At 40.9% G+C, this 14,730-nt stretch overlaps 2 protein-coding genes across 2 annotated transcripts in view; one reads left to right on the forward strand and one right to left on the reverse strand.

Annotated features, from left to right (window-relative positions):
* LOC139137203 (uncharacterized) overlaps positions 1 to 13,028 on the reverse strand; it is a 64,288-nt gene extending 51,260 nt beyond the window's left edge. The window contains exons 1-2 of the mRNA XM_070705188.1: positions 12,889 to 13,028; positions 9,703 to 9,815 (exon numbers count right to left, since the gene is read on the reverse strand). The gene's annotated coding sequence lies outside the window, so the exon portion shown is untranslated. The remainder of the gene's footprint in view (positions 1 to 9,702; positions 9,816 to 12,888) is intronic.
* The window catches only part of LOC139137201 (sialate:O-sulfotransferase 1-like), a 36,282-nt gene continuing 31,043 nt past the window's right edge, over positions 9,492 to 14,730 (forward strand). The window contains exon 1 of the mRNA XM_070705184.1: positions 9,492 to 9,684. The gene's annotated coding sequence lies outside the window, so the exon portion shown is untranslated. The remainder of the gene's footprint in view (positions 9,685 to 14,730) is intronic.

Genomic DNA, 14,730 nt, shown 5'->3' on the forward strand with positions numbered 1-14,730 from the left:
GAATTCTGCCAACTCACTAGTGAAAACCTTGTCATGATACTCATCCAAATTAAACATTATACTATATGGTTAGATACTGGTTATAGCGTAAGGTTTTATATCTCGACACTATTGTGACTTTGAATTTCATTTTGATGGAATCACCTTTTTCATCTGACACTAGATAACTGATGATTATCTAGCAGGGTACATCAGGATTTGAAAGGTCTTTCCTATTCACTTGCTGTATTTTTGTAAATATTACAATTACATGCATTGGTATTTAGGCTAAGTTGGGGGTCAGTCAAAATTTCAGAGTTAGAGAGGGGGGTTACTCAAATTCATCATGGTTGGCAGCTAGGGGGGGGGGAGTTAATCGAAATTTCGGAGTTTCCGATGAAATTCCTCAACCCCTCGGCCGTAAATAATGACGGCTCCCTTAGAGCCCAAACTCTTCAAGAGTTGTACATATTGAACGGCGAACACCGCCGGCGACACATTGTTATCGCTACGTTTATTTCGTTTCAGTAAAAGTTGCGAGCCACGTTGTGGAAAGACATTACAGAGTGTCAGTTCAGTCACTTGTTGGAAAGTTTCTACCCTGACATCCTTCAAGTTACTGAATACAGACTGGGGCTTCCTGACTATAACGGTTCGTTACAACGAAATGACCTTTGACCGCACGTGGTTGTTAAAATGACAGGCAAAATGGTGATTAGGCCAAGAAAAATAAAATAGTTTGTTTGTCATCCTCACGCGCGTCAATTCAGACACGCAGCGTCAACTTTTTTTCTGCTCATGAGGAAATAAAACGAAAAAAAAAGATAAACGCAGAAATACGCGTCGACAGTGAATAATGTTGCTTCGCTCCACAACATTTCTGTCCCTACCGCCAGCGGCGCACTTTACTTTGATGTTTCAATGCGTCAGCAGCGGAAGCGAACAAGGTCTGGAAAGCGAGACAAAATGGTGATGGTCGTCATTTTCAAGGTGAGTTTATTGGTTATTTCTTGGCAAAAGTGAGTTCTGAGTGAAAGTACAGCCATCAACTTCCGCTATTTTGTTATTGCTGTACCATTGGCAATGGGGATAGTATCCAGAAAACAGACAACCAGAAGATTCTGAAGTAGAATAGGTTTAAGGTCTTCTACATGTCCAAGTAAATGTTAAAGCAGCAATATTTAAAATTTTGTTTCAGAAAAGACAGGAAAATTGTGATTTCCGAGGACATTGACAATATCAAGAAAACTCTTGTAAAATAGACTTTCAGAAATGTACGGTCAATACAGCTGCCGCATTGCACAGTAACTTGATGTGCGGTCTCAGAAGTTCCTCTGCAGTCTCACTCAGCAGACAAAAAATGTGTTTCTTATTCAGGCGGACGAGAAGCAGTTTGTTTCGCTAAAATGTGGTGAATCTTGGCGAAAAACGTCCCGGGAATCAACTGAGTAGCCAATTTTTGTCTATTGACAGGCGCCTGTATATAGCCGGATTCTGTCTATAGGCAGGCATCGCGTCAATCGACATTCCAACAAAAATTATATGCGGTAAATGTTGAAAGCAACTACAATGGATGACTTAAACCCCCACTCATTATCAGATTTATCTAATATAAATATTATTTTCTTGATAAAATATTCAATGGAAACAAAAGAATGACAAACTGTTAATGGGCTGTTGACACATTTGCTAATGCGAGAACCAGGGATTGAGAAGGGCGCCTTTAAGAAATCCTCTTTTATTATTTGTGTTACTCAAGTGTGAACAAAAGGGTATACTACAGTAATCGATCCCCATTATACATTTTACGTAAAGCTCCAACTAATCATACATGAATGGAACGGTGTCCATGGGTACAATGTACTCCGGTTCACGTAACGATGAATACACTGCGACGTCTCTCACACCCAAAGTTCACATCCCCTGCATAGCTTTAATCACAGACAGGGAGAATTTTTCTCCAAGTCTGTGCTTTAATCCATGGGCATACGGTGAAGCATAGCAAGGAAGTAACCTTCTGCATTTCTTGCCAATGTGTCAGGAATGGTTACTAAAACTCCTTTTTCATTAACATCACTATCTTTCCGATGTTGATCAACCTCTGATAAGTCTACGGATTAGCATAATTAGTTGTGTTGACTAATTAATTACAGCATGTGTGTATGAGAGATATACGTCCTTGTAATGGAGTGTAAAATAAATAAAGAGTCACAGAGGCTAGGTTAGGTTATATAACCATTTATTTTATTTACTCCGATCAGTCAAAGCATGAAAAAAGAAAGAAAATGATAGAGAAAACAGTGTGAAAAACTCAATAATAATTTTTGGGTAGCCTGTCTGCAGCTGGCTAACGAGCCGTGCGAGCGGACGATGGGCAGTAGGCCCCTAAGGGGATATTCGGACCCTTTTAACAATTCTTAGCACGAGCTGTATGGATTATAGAAAAATAATCGCAATCATACCCATCCGTAATCCGATAACACGATAGGTCAAAATCCGTAATACACTAGTTATAAACATATATGCCGTTCATACACAGGCCATTGAAACGTCTCTGAAACGGTTCTGGGCCAATACTGACACAGAAAGTTATGTGTGGACACTCCGAAGTGGTTCTGAAGCGTTTCAGATTTGAGACGGTTTAGTCGGCCGACCAGAGCCGTTGTAGGGATTAACTCTATCCGCAAATCGCTGTGTGGACAGACTGAGCCGCTTCAGAAGCGTTTCAAACGCCCTCACGCGACAGGTATTTGTAACATAAAACAAACAACAACCAATATACAATATTCACTTTCGCCATGGCTGCCGAACACAGTACTACATCTCGCGGTATACTGGTCCGACGAAGAGATAAGCTTGCTACCAAAAACCCTATCAACACCTATCATTCGACCAGAAAAAATTCATTACGATTTGAAAAACGTCGAATTAATAGGAAATTAAAACTGCCGAAATAATTTAGTGGTCGAATTTAATTTGGAACGACGAGGATGAAATTTAAGCGAGACATTTTGCCATGTTGAGACTGCTTCAAAGCATGGACTGTGAAATTTTGTGAGGTCGACAAATTTCGTAACAAAAAAACCTCAAACGCACGTTGGTGTCACATCAAAATCAAAGTGGCCGCGATTACAAACGGAACAATCTGTGAGACTGCCACCGGCCGCTCGACGGACGACACATAAGTTGACATCGTGTGCCAGCCCTTGGAAATATATTGTAACTCCTTGACAGGCAGATGAGATAGTCTTATAGCGTTTGATGCATTGAAAGTTTGTAAAAATAATAAAAAATGACATCACCGATCATAAGAAACGTGGTGTTGAAGATAATAGTTTTAAAAGAAGACTATGACGACCATATTTCTGTAAGTATTATCTAACTTTAGAAAACCAACATCTGAAGATTTACTTCCACCAACACTTTTGGATTTGTTCCAGTCTTTTTTATAAGATTAGTCGAATTTCTGGAAAGTAGGTGTACATTTTCGATGTCTGTGTATCGTCTACACCGAAGTCATATCCGAAAGAGTATAATCAGTTCGCGACCGCGTAAACCTCTCTCTCCCTCTCTCTCTCCGGCATTTCAATGTTTTATATTGTCGACATTTATATATCAGTCTGAAGTTTCAGGTCACTGCTCATTGCAAGTAGTTGATGTCAATTTTTCCGTATCGGGCATGGTCTCTATCGTCACTCTAATTGTTAGTGTTTTCCTGTTATATTCCATATCAAACTCAAAACACAACGTGAACAACGCTGGTAATATATTGCATATTTCGTATCGAAAACCGGTAAAGTTCGTAACTGGTGACATGTCACGCCCTGGAGAAAGTTCATCACCATCGATCGAATGTCCGTGGCGCTTTGCTTCCAATAGACATATTGAAATGCACAGGGAACTTCGCGGTATGGCAATTATATGAACTTCACCTTGAAGAAAGTCTGTGACTTTAAACTGGCCGTACAACCAACAATAAACATGGCGGAGCAATGATACCGATTTCAGAGACTTCGATTTTTTTTTCATTGCGACCTCGACCGCTGGTGAGAGCGAGTCGTCTATTTTTTTCCCACTGGCTATTTGGCTTTGAATTTTCAATTGCCATCTTGCGCTAAGTTAAAGCTAAAAACAAGACGGGCGTTCTCTGTAAATCAATTAGCCTTTTGAATATGAAAAAATCGGACATCTGAACCTCAACACGCAGCTTGAAAGTTGTTCTCCGAATCAGGACAGGGACATCGGCCCGGGACATCGGTGAGGCCGGATTTCACGTGGTAGCTATGGAAACCGACGGCTCTGTCTATGGTTCGTTGTAAGAAACCATGCGATGTACGCTCCCTTGGGCCGTGGAATTTCGCCGTATCGCCTCTACAGACAACACCGTCTATTACCTAACCATGCTATTAAACAATCACACGATAGTTCAGTAACATATATCTTCATTAATCTACCGATCATCCACCGTCGAACACTTCGAAAACAATGGTCGCGGTCACGGATTCAAGGACGTTCACAAGAAGAAATTATCAATAAGTGGCGCGCAGAATTTACTGGTTTTGAGAACTTCTAAAATAACTTGTAATCTGTATATCTTCACACATCGAACCGATATTGTATACCTATCACCGTCGAGAACCGATATTGTATACCTATCACCGTCGAAGTTTATGTCTTTCACTGTAGTTCTTTTTATCCAAAACACATATTCAGAAGAGTCCCACAGAGCAGTCAAATGAAAGGATAATTGCTTCAAGCGAATGAAATTGCACGAAAGAATGAAAATCAACAGCACACCATGGACGTGATTTAAAACAATAGAGCTTGTGAATAGGACTATTTGAGTAAAAAGTGCCGTTTTTCTCGCAATTTTAGCAACTGTAACGACCCTTTATTCTTTAATACCTTTCCATAATTGAATTAAACTAGGTTTAGGGCTTATACACGCAGTGTACACTGATGTACAGAACTTTAAAAAGTATTCTGCTGGTAACGAACAGGGGTTTACACTCTAATGGGCGCAGTAAAACAATGGTCACGTCCATAGATTCAATCAAGTACGTTCACGGGGAGACACGATGGCAAATAGTCCAGTGTCGTAAAATTGCTTAGACTAGTTTTAAGAACAGTACAATATCTGGTCATCGGTGTACCGCTACCTGTGAATCGAAACGACAAGTGTAGACCTATAGCTTCGAAATTTTATGGGAGAGACACCACGACTGAGACCGACAGTAGCATAACAAACTATTCCCAATTGTGCGTCGTGTTTAATACAGACATCTCTGTAGGTGATTCTGGTTTCTCTTGAATCAAAAGTCCGACATTGACAAAATTGACATAAAATAAGTCCGAAAAGTTATATTTTATTCAACTAACTGATTCATCTCCTTTGATATTCCCTATTAGCTACATGTAAACAGTCCGGAAAGACTGACATCGATATCTCCCGGGCCCCTTTCTTCACCGTTTTGCAAAACATCTCATCAGCCGGACGCATGGGCAATATCTTTGTACGTTGGTCAAAACTAATGACAGTATAGGTCAGGATGTAACATCGGTCAAAGTAATATTGAATATGGAAGACGAAAATGCTTTCATTGATTGACAAAAATGAGAGGGAACGAGTCAGTAAATATCGAACCATAAAGGGGAGATCGAGACTGCCATCCCCCATGATTAATCAACTGGGAACAAAATATATATTTCGATCAACAGACTTACACAACCAGAGACAGCATTTTATTCAGCTGTAAAATAAGTCACCGCCTTTCCTATAATAACACCCCGTTTGCGTTTCGATCTACTCTGCTCTGTCTCCAATCGGTATGGCCGTCCGGGTTTCGCCTGCCGTACTGACTGATACATGGTTATTTCTTCACATATTTTTTCATCGTTTGGCATAAAATACAGCATCTCTTTGGTGCACAAGGCAAATCAACGTTTAGAAGGAAAGTCACAGGAGGTTAGGATATTATATACCGTAGGTGAAATTAGAATGGAATGTTGAAGATGAAAAGACTTTTCTCAGTCGACAAAAATTGCCATAAACCGAGAATTGAGATTGTCTATATGATTTATTAATTGGGAACAAAAATATTCGATTGAGTCATTAAGTTTGTGTTTGATTCGTTTTAAAATGTGTTCCTACATTCTTATCCGATTGTTTGTGTTAATAAAAATGTTTGTTTCGCCTCGGATATTTGTAGGGAAGTTTGGATTAGTGTGGACGGTAATGTTTTGTTTGTGTGAGGAAAGCTTATGGCGAGGCGAAACAAACATTTTTATTAACACAAACAATCGGATAAGAATGTAGGAACACAATTTAGAAACGAATAAAACACAAACTCGACACAAAAACATTTTGGATAGTTCGGTGGGGAGCCTCTTTCACATTCTTTACAGCCAGTACGACGTCGTTCGTTTCAGCCATCTTGTTATGCAGTATGCTTGGCCATACACACCTTTTGAACTCGAGAGGGCGCATTAAGACGTCTTAAATATCAAAACAATGGCTTAATTTTGTGAGTATGGACACGAGCGGACCCAAACTATTAATCCCCTGTGTTTACAAATCACAAATAAGTCGCTGAAACGTTTCAATTTTTGCCTGTATGAACGAAGTAATAGACACAAAAACAGCACAGAACAGACAGTAAATAAATGATGCTTTCGCAATCTGTTATATTTTGAAAGTCATTACAATTGTTCTTTGCCATAAACAGGGACAAGCTACCATTTTTAATTTCAATTGTCAGTATATTTTCCTGCTTAAGAATTCGTCATTGTGTTCCGTAATTGTCATATTTGTCATATAGAGATGTGCCCCTTTTCAGTAACTTTTCCTATCTTTCAAAATGTTAACCAACCCATAAAATCTCTGATACAGTGCATTTCACCTAGGTACCGCAGCTCGTCGTATGCACGGACACATTTCACGCACAAAACAAACGATTAGCTAATAGGTATCACGACACATTTGAAAGTCACCGACTCATTGATTAAGTACACTTAATCAGCACGGAGCAGCCGCTCTGTCTGGACTGAGAGATATACGGTGTTTTTTTTTACAATGTCCACTAAGAGTTGAAGAGCTGAAGGTTTTCTCAACAGAAATGTCTGCTCTCGAAATAAAACTTTAATACGAAAATTTAACTTGAACGAAATAATGAAATAAACTGAAGTTCATGTGAGATCTCGAAGTCGACATCGTATTCGAGCCCTGTGTATTTCATTTCTTTCAAGGTTAAAGTTTCACCTCTTCAACTCTTAGCTGAAATTGTAAAAACAGTTACATAGTAGATCAAGCGTATCTCTCAGTCCAGACAGAGCGGTTGCCCCATGCTGGTTTACTGTAATTAATCAATGAGTCGGTGATTTTCAAATGTGTCATGATACCCAAGCTAATCGTTTGTGTTGTAGGTGAAATGTGTCCGTCTCATACGCTGAGTCGCGGTACCTAGGTGAAACGCACAGTATAAGTCCACGGATTAGCATAATTAGTTGTGTTGACCAATTAATAACAAGATGTGTAAACGTCCTTGTAATGGGGTGTAAAATTAATCTCTACTTATGTCCATACACGGAATTTCCTCCGGTGTTTTGAGGAAAACACCGGTGTTTTGCGCCCTCTACGTTCAATATATGTCTATAGTACAGGTTGGATATAAACAACAATGGCGGATGTCCAGGACGCAACTGTAGCGGCGTGTCTCCTGTATTTTCACCTTCATTAGTTCATATGCGATCCAGACGGATTCAACAGTTCAATCGTCGCCTCAGGAATGCATAAATGGACTCACAACGAGACCCAAACATTGATATTCTTGCCTCGCTATTCGATGAGCAAGATCACTAAAACCCATTAAAATAATTTTTCACAAACCAAACAAAGGAAAGAATCTACACTGCGACTGATGAGAAACCACACTCGGGTTTCGAAACGCTAGCGTCAAAGGCCACTCTATCAACTTTGTAACACCATAGGTCCGGCTGCGTCTCGCCATAAGCTTTCCCCACACAAACAAAAGATTACCGTACACACTAATCCAAACTTCCCTACAAATATCCGAGGCGAAACAAACATTTTTTATTAACACAAACAATCGGATAAGAATGTAGAACACATTTTTGAAACGAACCAAACACAAACTCGACACAAAAACATTTTGGATAGTTAGGTGGGCAGCCTCTTTCACACTTTATACATGGGAGCGAGAGATCTGTTGTCTTCCATGGTTCGTGTCGAGTCCAGCTATGCGTACTGTGCACTCGAGCTGATAGGTCAGAGGTAATGTTTTGGACAAAAGTCGTCGCGAGAGGGCGTTTACACCGTCGTTAACCGTTCTGACACACAATTTGCGTCGGCGCGCCGTTGCAGGTCTGACGAAATTCGACGCCGTAGATCGACGCCGTCGCAGCACCGGCGTTAACTGTTCTCACACGTGGTTTTCGTCGTTGTTTACCATAACAACGGCGTTCACAACGTTGTTAAATGCTGTGTCAGAACGGCCCTTAGGTTAGACTGTATAATAATCATTTATTTATTTACTCCGATCAGTCAGAGCATGAAGAAAAAGAGAGCAACTGATAGAAAAAACTGTGAAAAAAAACTCAATACGTCTGGGCCGCCTGTGCTATAAGTTAAGTTTTATCACTTGTTACGTCTTTTATTAGACTGAAAGATACGTCGGATCTTTCAATCTAGTCTATTATCTGATGCGTTTGATTGCCTATAGTGCGTCAAATCATGGAGCTAGAAACGGATTTTCTAGCTCCATGGTCAAATCACGGTCCCCCTTTTGTGGAGGGACCGCGGTCAAATCAAGCAAGGGTAAGTTACTAATCCGTGGGCGCTGTCACCAGAATTATCACCGGATTAACTTTGACAAAGTCAACAACGAACTTACCAGCAAGAATAATATCTTATCTGTTTGAAAAATATGCAGTACTTGCTGGTTCGTTCGTTGTTGACTTTGGCAAAACTAGTCCGGTGATAATCAGGTGACAGCGTCTACTGATTAGTAACGTACTCTTGCTTGCTTTGGCGCAATAGGCAATCAAACGCATCAGATGATAGACACAGCATAGTGATAAAATCTAGCGTAAGATTATCACAGGATAAATACATGACACAATGAAGAAAAAGAAATATTTAAACTTGACAAAAAGAGAAAAAAGAAATATTTACAAAACCATTGCCAAGGTAAGACCGTGTAGGTAAAAGCCTCTATCGGGAATATTGTAGTCAAAGGTATGAAAATAAATAAACAATAGGGTGCCGAATACAAAACATCACACACCTGCCCCATCCCTTGGGACTGACATTTGGCACCCATGATTTTCAACAGTCGCGCCACACATGCGTGCCGTCAAGCCCTGCAACTTGAACATGCGCATTTTGAAACCCATACACAGTGCTCGTGGTTTTTGTATTATAAACAGAAGAAATTACACTATTACGTAACACCACCTTTCTCTATTGTCTACGATTGTATGCCTTATTAATGAGTCCTGCGGCCGTCGTCAGACCGCTTTCCCGTGGTGCACTTTTCATGTAAAGTCTATAAGCGTTTTACCTCAAATCATAGATAGTTCTGGGAGTAAAGTCAGAAATAGTGGTCAAAGCGGAATCCGACGGCCAGAGAAGACACTTTTTAGGCCCAAGGATCGAGTCACCTCGATTCCAGTACCAACACTAAACAGGTAAGAGAACGTACTTACATGTAATTGTACTTTTGGGTTCCAGACGATTCGCTTTGGCCATTGATACGCCATGGAGACATTATAGTACTATTGTGACGTCATTTATGATCTCTCCCTCCCCTCCCGTCTACCTATGCAAGTGTAAAAAAACCGCTCCACATGTTTTATCATGGAGGTAAAAAAACATGGTTTTATGGAGTCGATATCCTCAATGCGGGACTCATGTTCCGAGACGGTAACAGAAAGTCCAATAATTCCATTCCGAACAGATCTTCATACGAAATAGTCAACGGAAAACGTTAAACTGCCCTAGGCCTAGTAGACGACAGATGCCTACCCCATGGTGTAGTATACATAGAAGGCCCCATCTCTCTATGTATACTACACTGGTAACTCCAGGCACCTGTGGCCTTGACACGGTAACATACAGCTCTACCCTACATACAACCTTTCTGCCAACCATCACGAGCAACATTGAAGGTTAATGACCCTGGGCTAATGGGCACAGAAAGTGTTTTGCATAACAATACCTAGCTAGAGACTGATAGAAAAACACAAACCTCAACCATAGGGGATAGCCTATGTGTCCGTCCCCAGGGGTGGTTAGGTCACAGTCCCTCCTTGGTGGAGGGACTGTGGTTAGGTGTTTTGTTGTATTGCTAATAAAGGTTTATTCTACCAAACTTTGGTGTTTTGGTCTTGCACTGCCCTTGACAATCTTGCGTAAACGTTTTATCAGCATGCTGCATCTATTATCTGACCAGTTTGATTGCCTAATTCGCCAAAGCAAGCAAGGTGGTAATTTAGTCTATTATCTGATGAGTTTGAGTGCCTAAATTTGCCAAAGTAAGCAAGGGTAAATTACTAATCTGTGGACGCTGTCACCAGATTATCACCGGATTAACTTTGACAAAGTCAACAACGAGCGCACCAGCAAGGTATAAATGAAGATACCTTGCTGGTGCACTAGTTGTCGACTTTGTCAAAGTCTTGTAACGATGTGCGCGCAACAACCGCGGATGGTTCATGTCTAGATATTTTTCACATTCTCTATACCCCAGCCAATATTGGTAATTATATCATACCAGTATATTGATGGTGCAAATATATGCGATCTGATTTGTCGAGACGCGAAAAGAACCGTGGTATATTGGCGATATTGACTTTATTGACTTTCAATGGTGATAACTTGCTCCATGCCTTGACATGTCATCAGTTACGAATTCTACTGGCTTTCAAGACTAAAGACGCAATATTACCAGCGTTGTTCCTGTTCTGAGTGTCTGATATTGAACACGGCAGGAATACCCGTTAAGAAATGGACATCAACATTGAGTTGTGGCAGCGAACCCGAAATAAATGTCGACAAATCAAAACATCGAAACGGCTAGACTGAGAGAGAGAGAGAGAGAGAGAGAGAGAGAGAGAGAGAGAGAGAGAGAGAGAGAGAGAGAGAGGAGAGAGAGAGAGAGAGAGAGAGAGAGAGAGAGAGAGAGAGAGAGAGAGAGAGAGAGAGAGAGAGAGAGAGAGAGAGAGAGAGATTTTACGCTTCCACGAACCGATCATGTTCTTTCGGAAATCGCCGTCAGGTTGCGCTATTACGCCGTACGATTACGAAAATGTACGGATACTTTCCTGAAATTTGACTGACATTAAAACATGTAGAACACAGCAAAAGAGTTAAATTCTTCTGATGTTGGTTTCGCAAGTTTGCAAACTTAGAATACTCACAGGAAAATGGTCGCCATGGTCTCTCAGATTGGTGAAATATTCTTCATTATCGGGTTTCTTACGATAGGTGATGTCAATTAAAATTATTTGATCGACGTAGATAATGCACTACACGTCTCGATCATATTACCTGCCTGCCACAAGTTACTATTTATTTTCTATTTACTATTTATTTACAAAGGCCGACACAACTTACGCGACGTCCACCGATCGGCCCGTCGCGATGTGTCTTGAGACAGCGGCCACTTTGATTTTGACATGCCCCTGTACCCAATTTGTTTTCGTTTGTGACGTAGAGCATAACACTACTGAATGACGACCATTTGTCGATGTCGGGGCACCAAAAAAAATCACCCATTCTTTGAAGCAATCGCCATATAAAAAAAAAGTTTCATGTGAATACTCACAATCGTCTCGTTATTAATTCGACCATTTATTTCGGCGGTGTTAATTTCCTATTAAATTCGATCCGACGATATACACTCATAATCATTTTTGTGCTCGAAATCATAGGTTTTTACGGTGATATTTAGATCCCGTACACATTGACAACGCTGGGTTTTTACCTGCAATTTGACAATTAAGTGAACAACTGAAGTGTGTCCAGCACATGTCCAATTTTCAGTCTTGAGACAGGAAGCTGAACAAGCGTACGGTCCGACAAACAAAACTGGCATGAAATGGCTGTGCATGTGGCTTCGAAACCTGCGTCTACGGATTAGTAACGTACCCTTGCTTGCTTTGGCGCAATAGGCAATCAAACGCATCAGATGATAGACGCAGCATAGTGATAAAATCTAGCGTAAGATTATCACAGGATAAATACATGACACAGTGAAGAAAAAGAAATATTTAAACTTGACAAAAAGAGAAAAAAGGAAATTACAAAACCATTGCCAAGGTAGACCATGTAGGTAAAAGCCAAGACACCCTTGGTTGGTATAGTACAAATCTCTATAGGCAATATTGTAGTCAAAGGTATGAAAATAAATAAACAATAGGGTGCCGAATACAAGACATCCCATACCTGCCCCACCCTTGGGACTGACATTTTGGCACCCATGATTTTCAACTAGCGCCACACATACATACCAACGGCACGCCCTACAACTTGAACATGCGCATTTTACAACCCATACACAGTGCTTGTGGAATCTCGTTAAAAGGTTTTTGTATTATAAACAGAAGAAATGACACTATTACGTAACACCACCTTTCTCTATTGTCTACGATTGTATGCCTTATTAATGAGTCCTGCGGCTGTCGTCAGACCGCTTTCCCGTGGTGCACTCTTCATGTAAAGTCTATAAGCGGTTTACCTCAAATCATAGATAGCGAGATAGTTCTGGGAGTAAAGTCAGAAAATAGTGGTCAAAGCGGAATCCGACGGCCAGAGAAGACACTTTTCAGGCCCAAGGATCGAGTCACCTCGATTCCAGTACCAACACTAAACAGGTAAGAGAACGTACTTACATGTAATTGTACTTTTGGGTTCCAGACGAATCGCTTTGGCCATTGATACGCCATGGAGACATTATAGTACTATTGTGACGTCATTTATGATCTCTCCCTCCCCTCCCGTCTACCTATGCAAGTGTAAAAAAACCGCTCCACATGTTTTATCATGGAGGTAAAAAACATGGTTTTATGGAGTCGATAATCCTCAATGCGGGACTCGTGTTCCTAGACGGTAACAGAAAGTCCAATAATTCCATTCCGAACAGATCTTCATACGAAATAGTCAACGGAAAACGTTAAACTGCCCTAGGCCTAGTAGACGACAGATGCCTACCCCATGGTGTAGTACTAGTATACATAGAAGGCCCCGTCTCTCTATGTATACTACACTGGTAACTCCAGGCACCTGTGGCCTTGACACGGTAACATACAGCTCTACCCTACATACAACCTTTCTGCCAACCATCACGAGCAACATTGAAGGTTAATGACCCTGGGCTAATGGGCACAGAAAGTGTTTTGCATAACAATACCTAGCTAGAGACTGATAGAAAAACACAAACCTCAACCATAGGGGATAGCCTATGTGTCCGTCCCCAGGGGTGGTTAGGTCACAGTCCCTCCTTGGTGAGGGACTGTGGTTAGGTGTTTTGTTGTATTGCTAATAAAGGTTTATTCTACCAAACTTTGGTGTTTTGGTCTTGCACTGCCCTTGACAATCTTGCGTAAACGTTTTATCAGCATGCTGCATCTATTATCTGACCAGTTTGATTGCCTAATTCGCCAAAGCAAGCAAGGTGGTAATTTAGTCTATTATCTGATGAGTTTGAGTGCCTAATTTGCCAAAGTAAGCAAGGGTAAATTACTAATCTGTGGACGCTGTCACCAGATTATCACCGGATTAACTTTGACAAAGTCAACAACGAGCGCACCAGCAAGGTATAACTGAAGATACCTTGCTGGTGCACTAGTTGTCGACTTTGTCAAAGTCTTGTAACGATGTGCGCGCAACAACCGCGGATGGTTCGTGTCTAGATATTTTTCACATTCTCTATACCCCAGCCAATATTGGTAATTATATCATACCAGTATATTGATGGTGCAAATATATGCGATCTGATTTGTCGAGACGCGAAAAGAACCGTGGTATATTGGCGATATTGACTTTATTGACTTTCAATGGTGATAACTTGCTCCATGCCTTGACATGTCATCAGTTACGAATTCTACTGGCTTTCAAGACTAAAGACGCAATATTACCAGCGTTGTTCCTGTTCTGAGTGTCTGATATTGAACACGGCAGGAATACCCGTTCAGAAATGGACATCAACATTGAGTTGTGACCGCGAACCCGAAATAAATGTCGACAAATCAAAACATCGAAACGGCTAGACTGAGAGAGAGAGAGAGAGAGAGAGAGAGAGAGAGAGAGAGAGAGAGAGAGAGAGAGAGAGAGAGAGAGAGAGAGAGAGAGAGAGAGAGAGAGAGAGAGAGAGAGAGAGAGAGAGAGAGAGAGATTTTACGCTTCCACGAACCGTTCATGTTCTTTCGGAAATCGCCGTCAGGTTGCACGATTACGCCGTACGATTACGAAAATGTACGGATACTTTCCTGAAATTTGACTGACATTAAAACATGTAGAACACAGCAAAAGAGTTAAAGTCTTCTGATGTTGGTTTCGCAAGTTTGCAACTTTGAATACTCACAGGAAAATGGTCGCCATGGTCTCTCAGATTGGTGAAATATTCTTCATTATCGGGTTTCTTACGATAGGTGATGTCAATTAAAATTATTTGATCGACGTAGATAATGCACTACACGTCTCGATCATATTACCTGCCTGCCACAAGTTACTAT

The sequence above is a fragment of the Ptychodera flava genome, chromosome 7 (genome assembly GCF_041260155.1).
Source record: "Ptychodera flava strain L36383 chromosome 7, AS_Pfla_20210202, whole genome shotgun sequence".
Taxonomy (NCBI): Eukaryota; Metazoa; Hemichordata; class Enteropneusta; family Ptychoderidae; genus Ptychodera; species Ptychodera flava.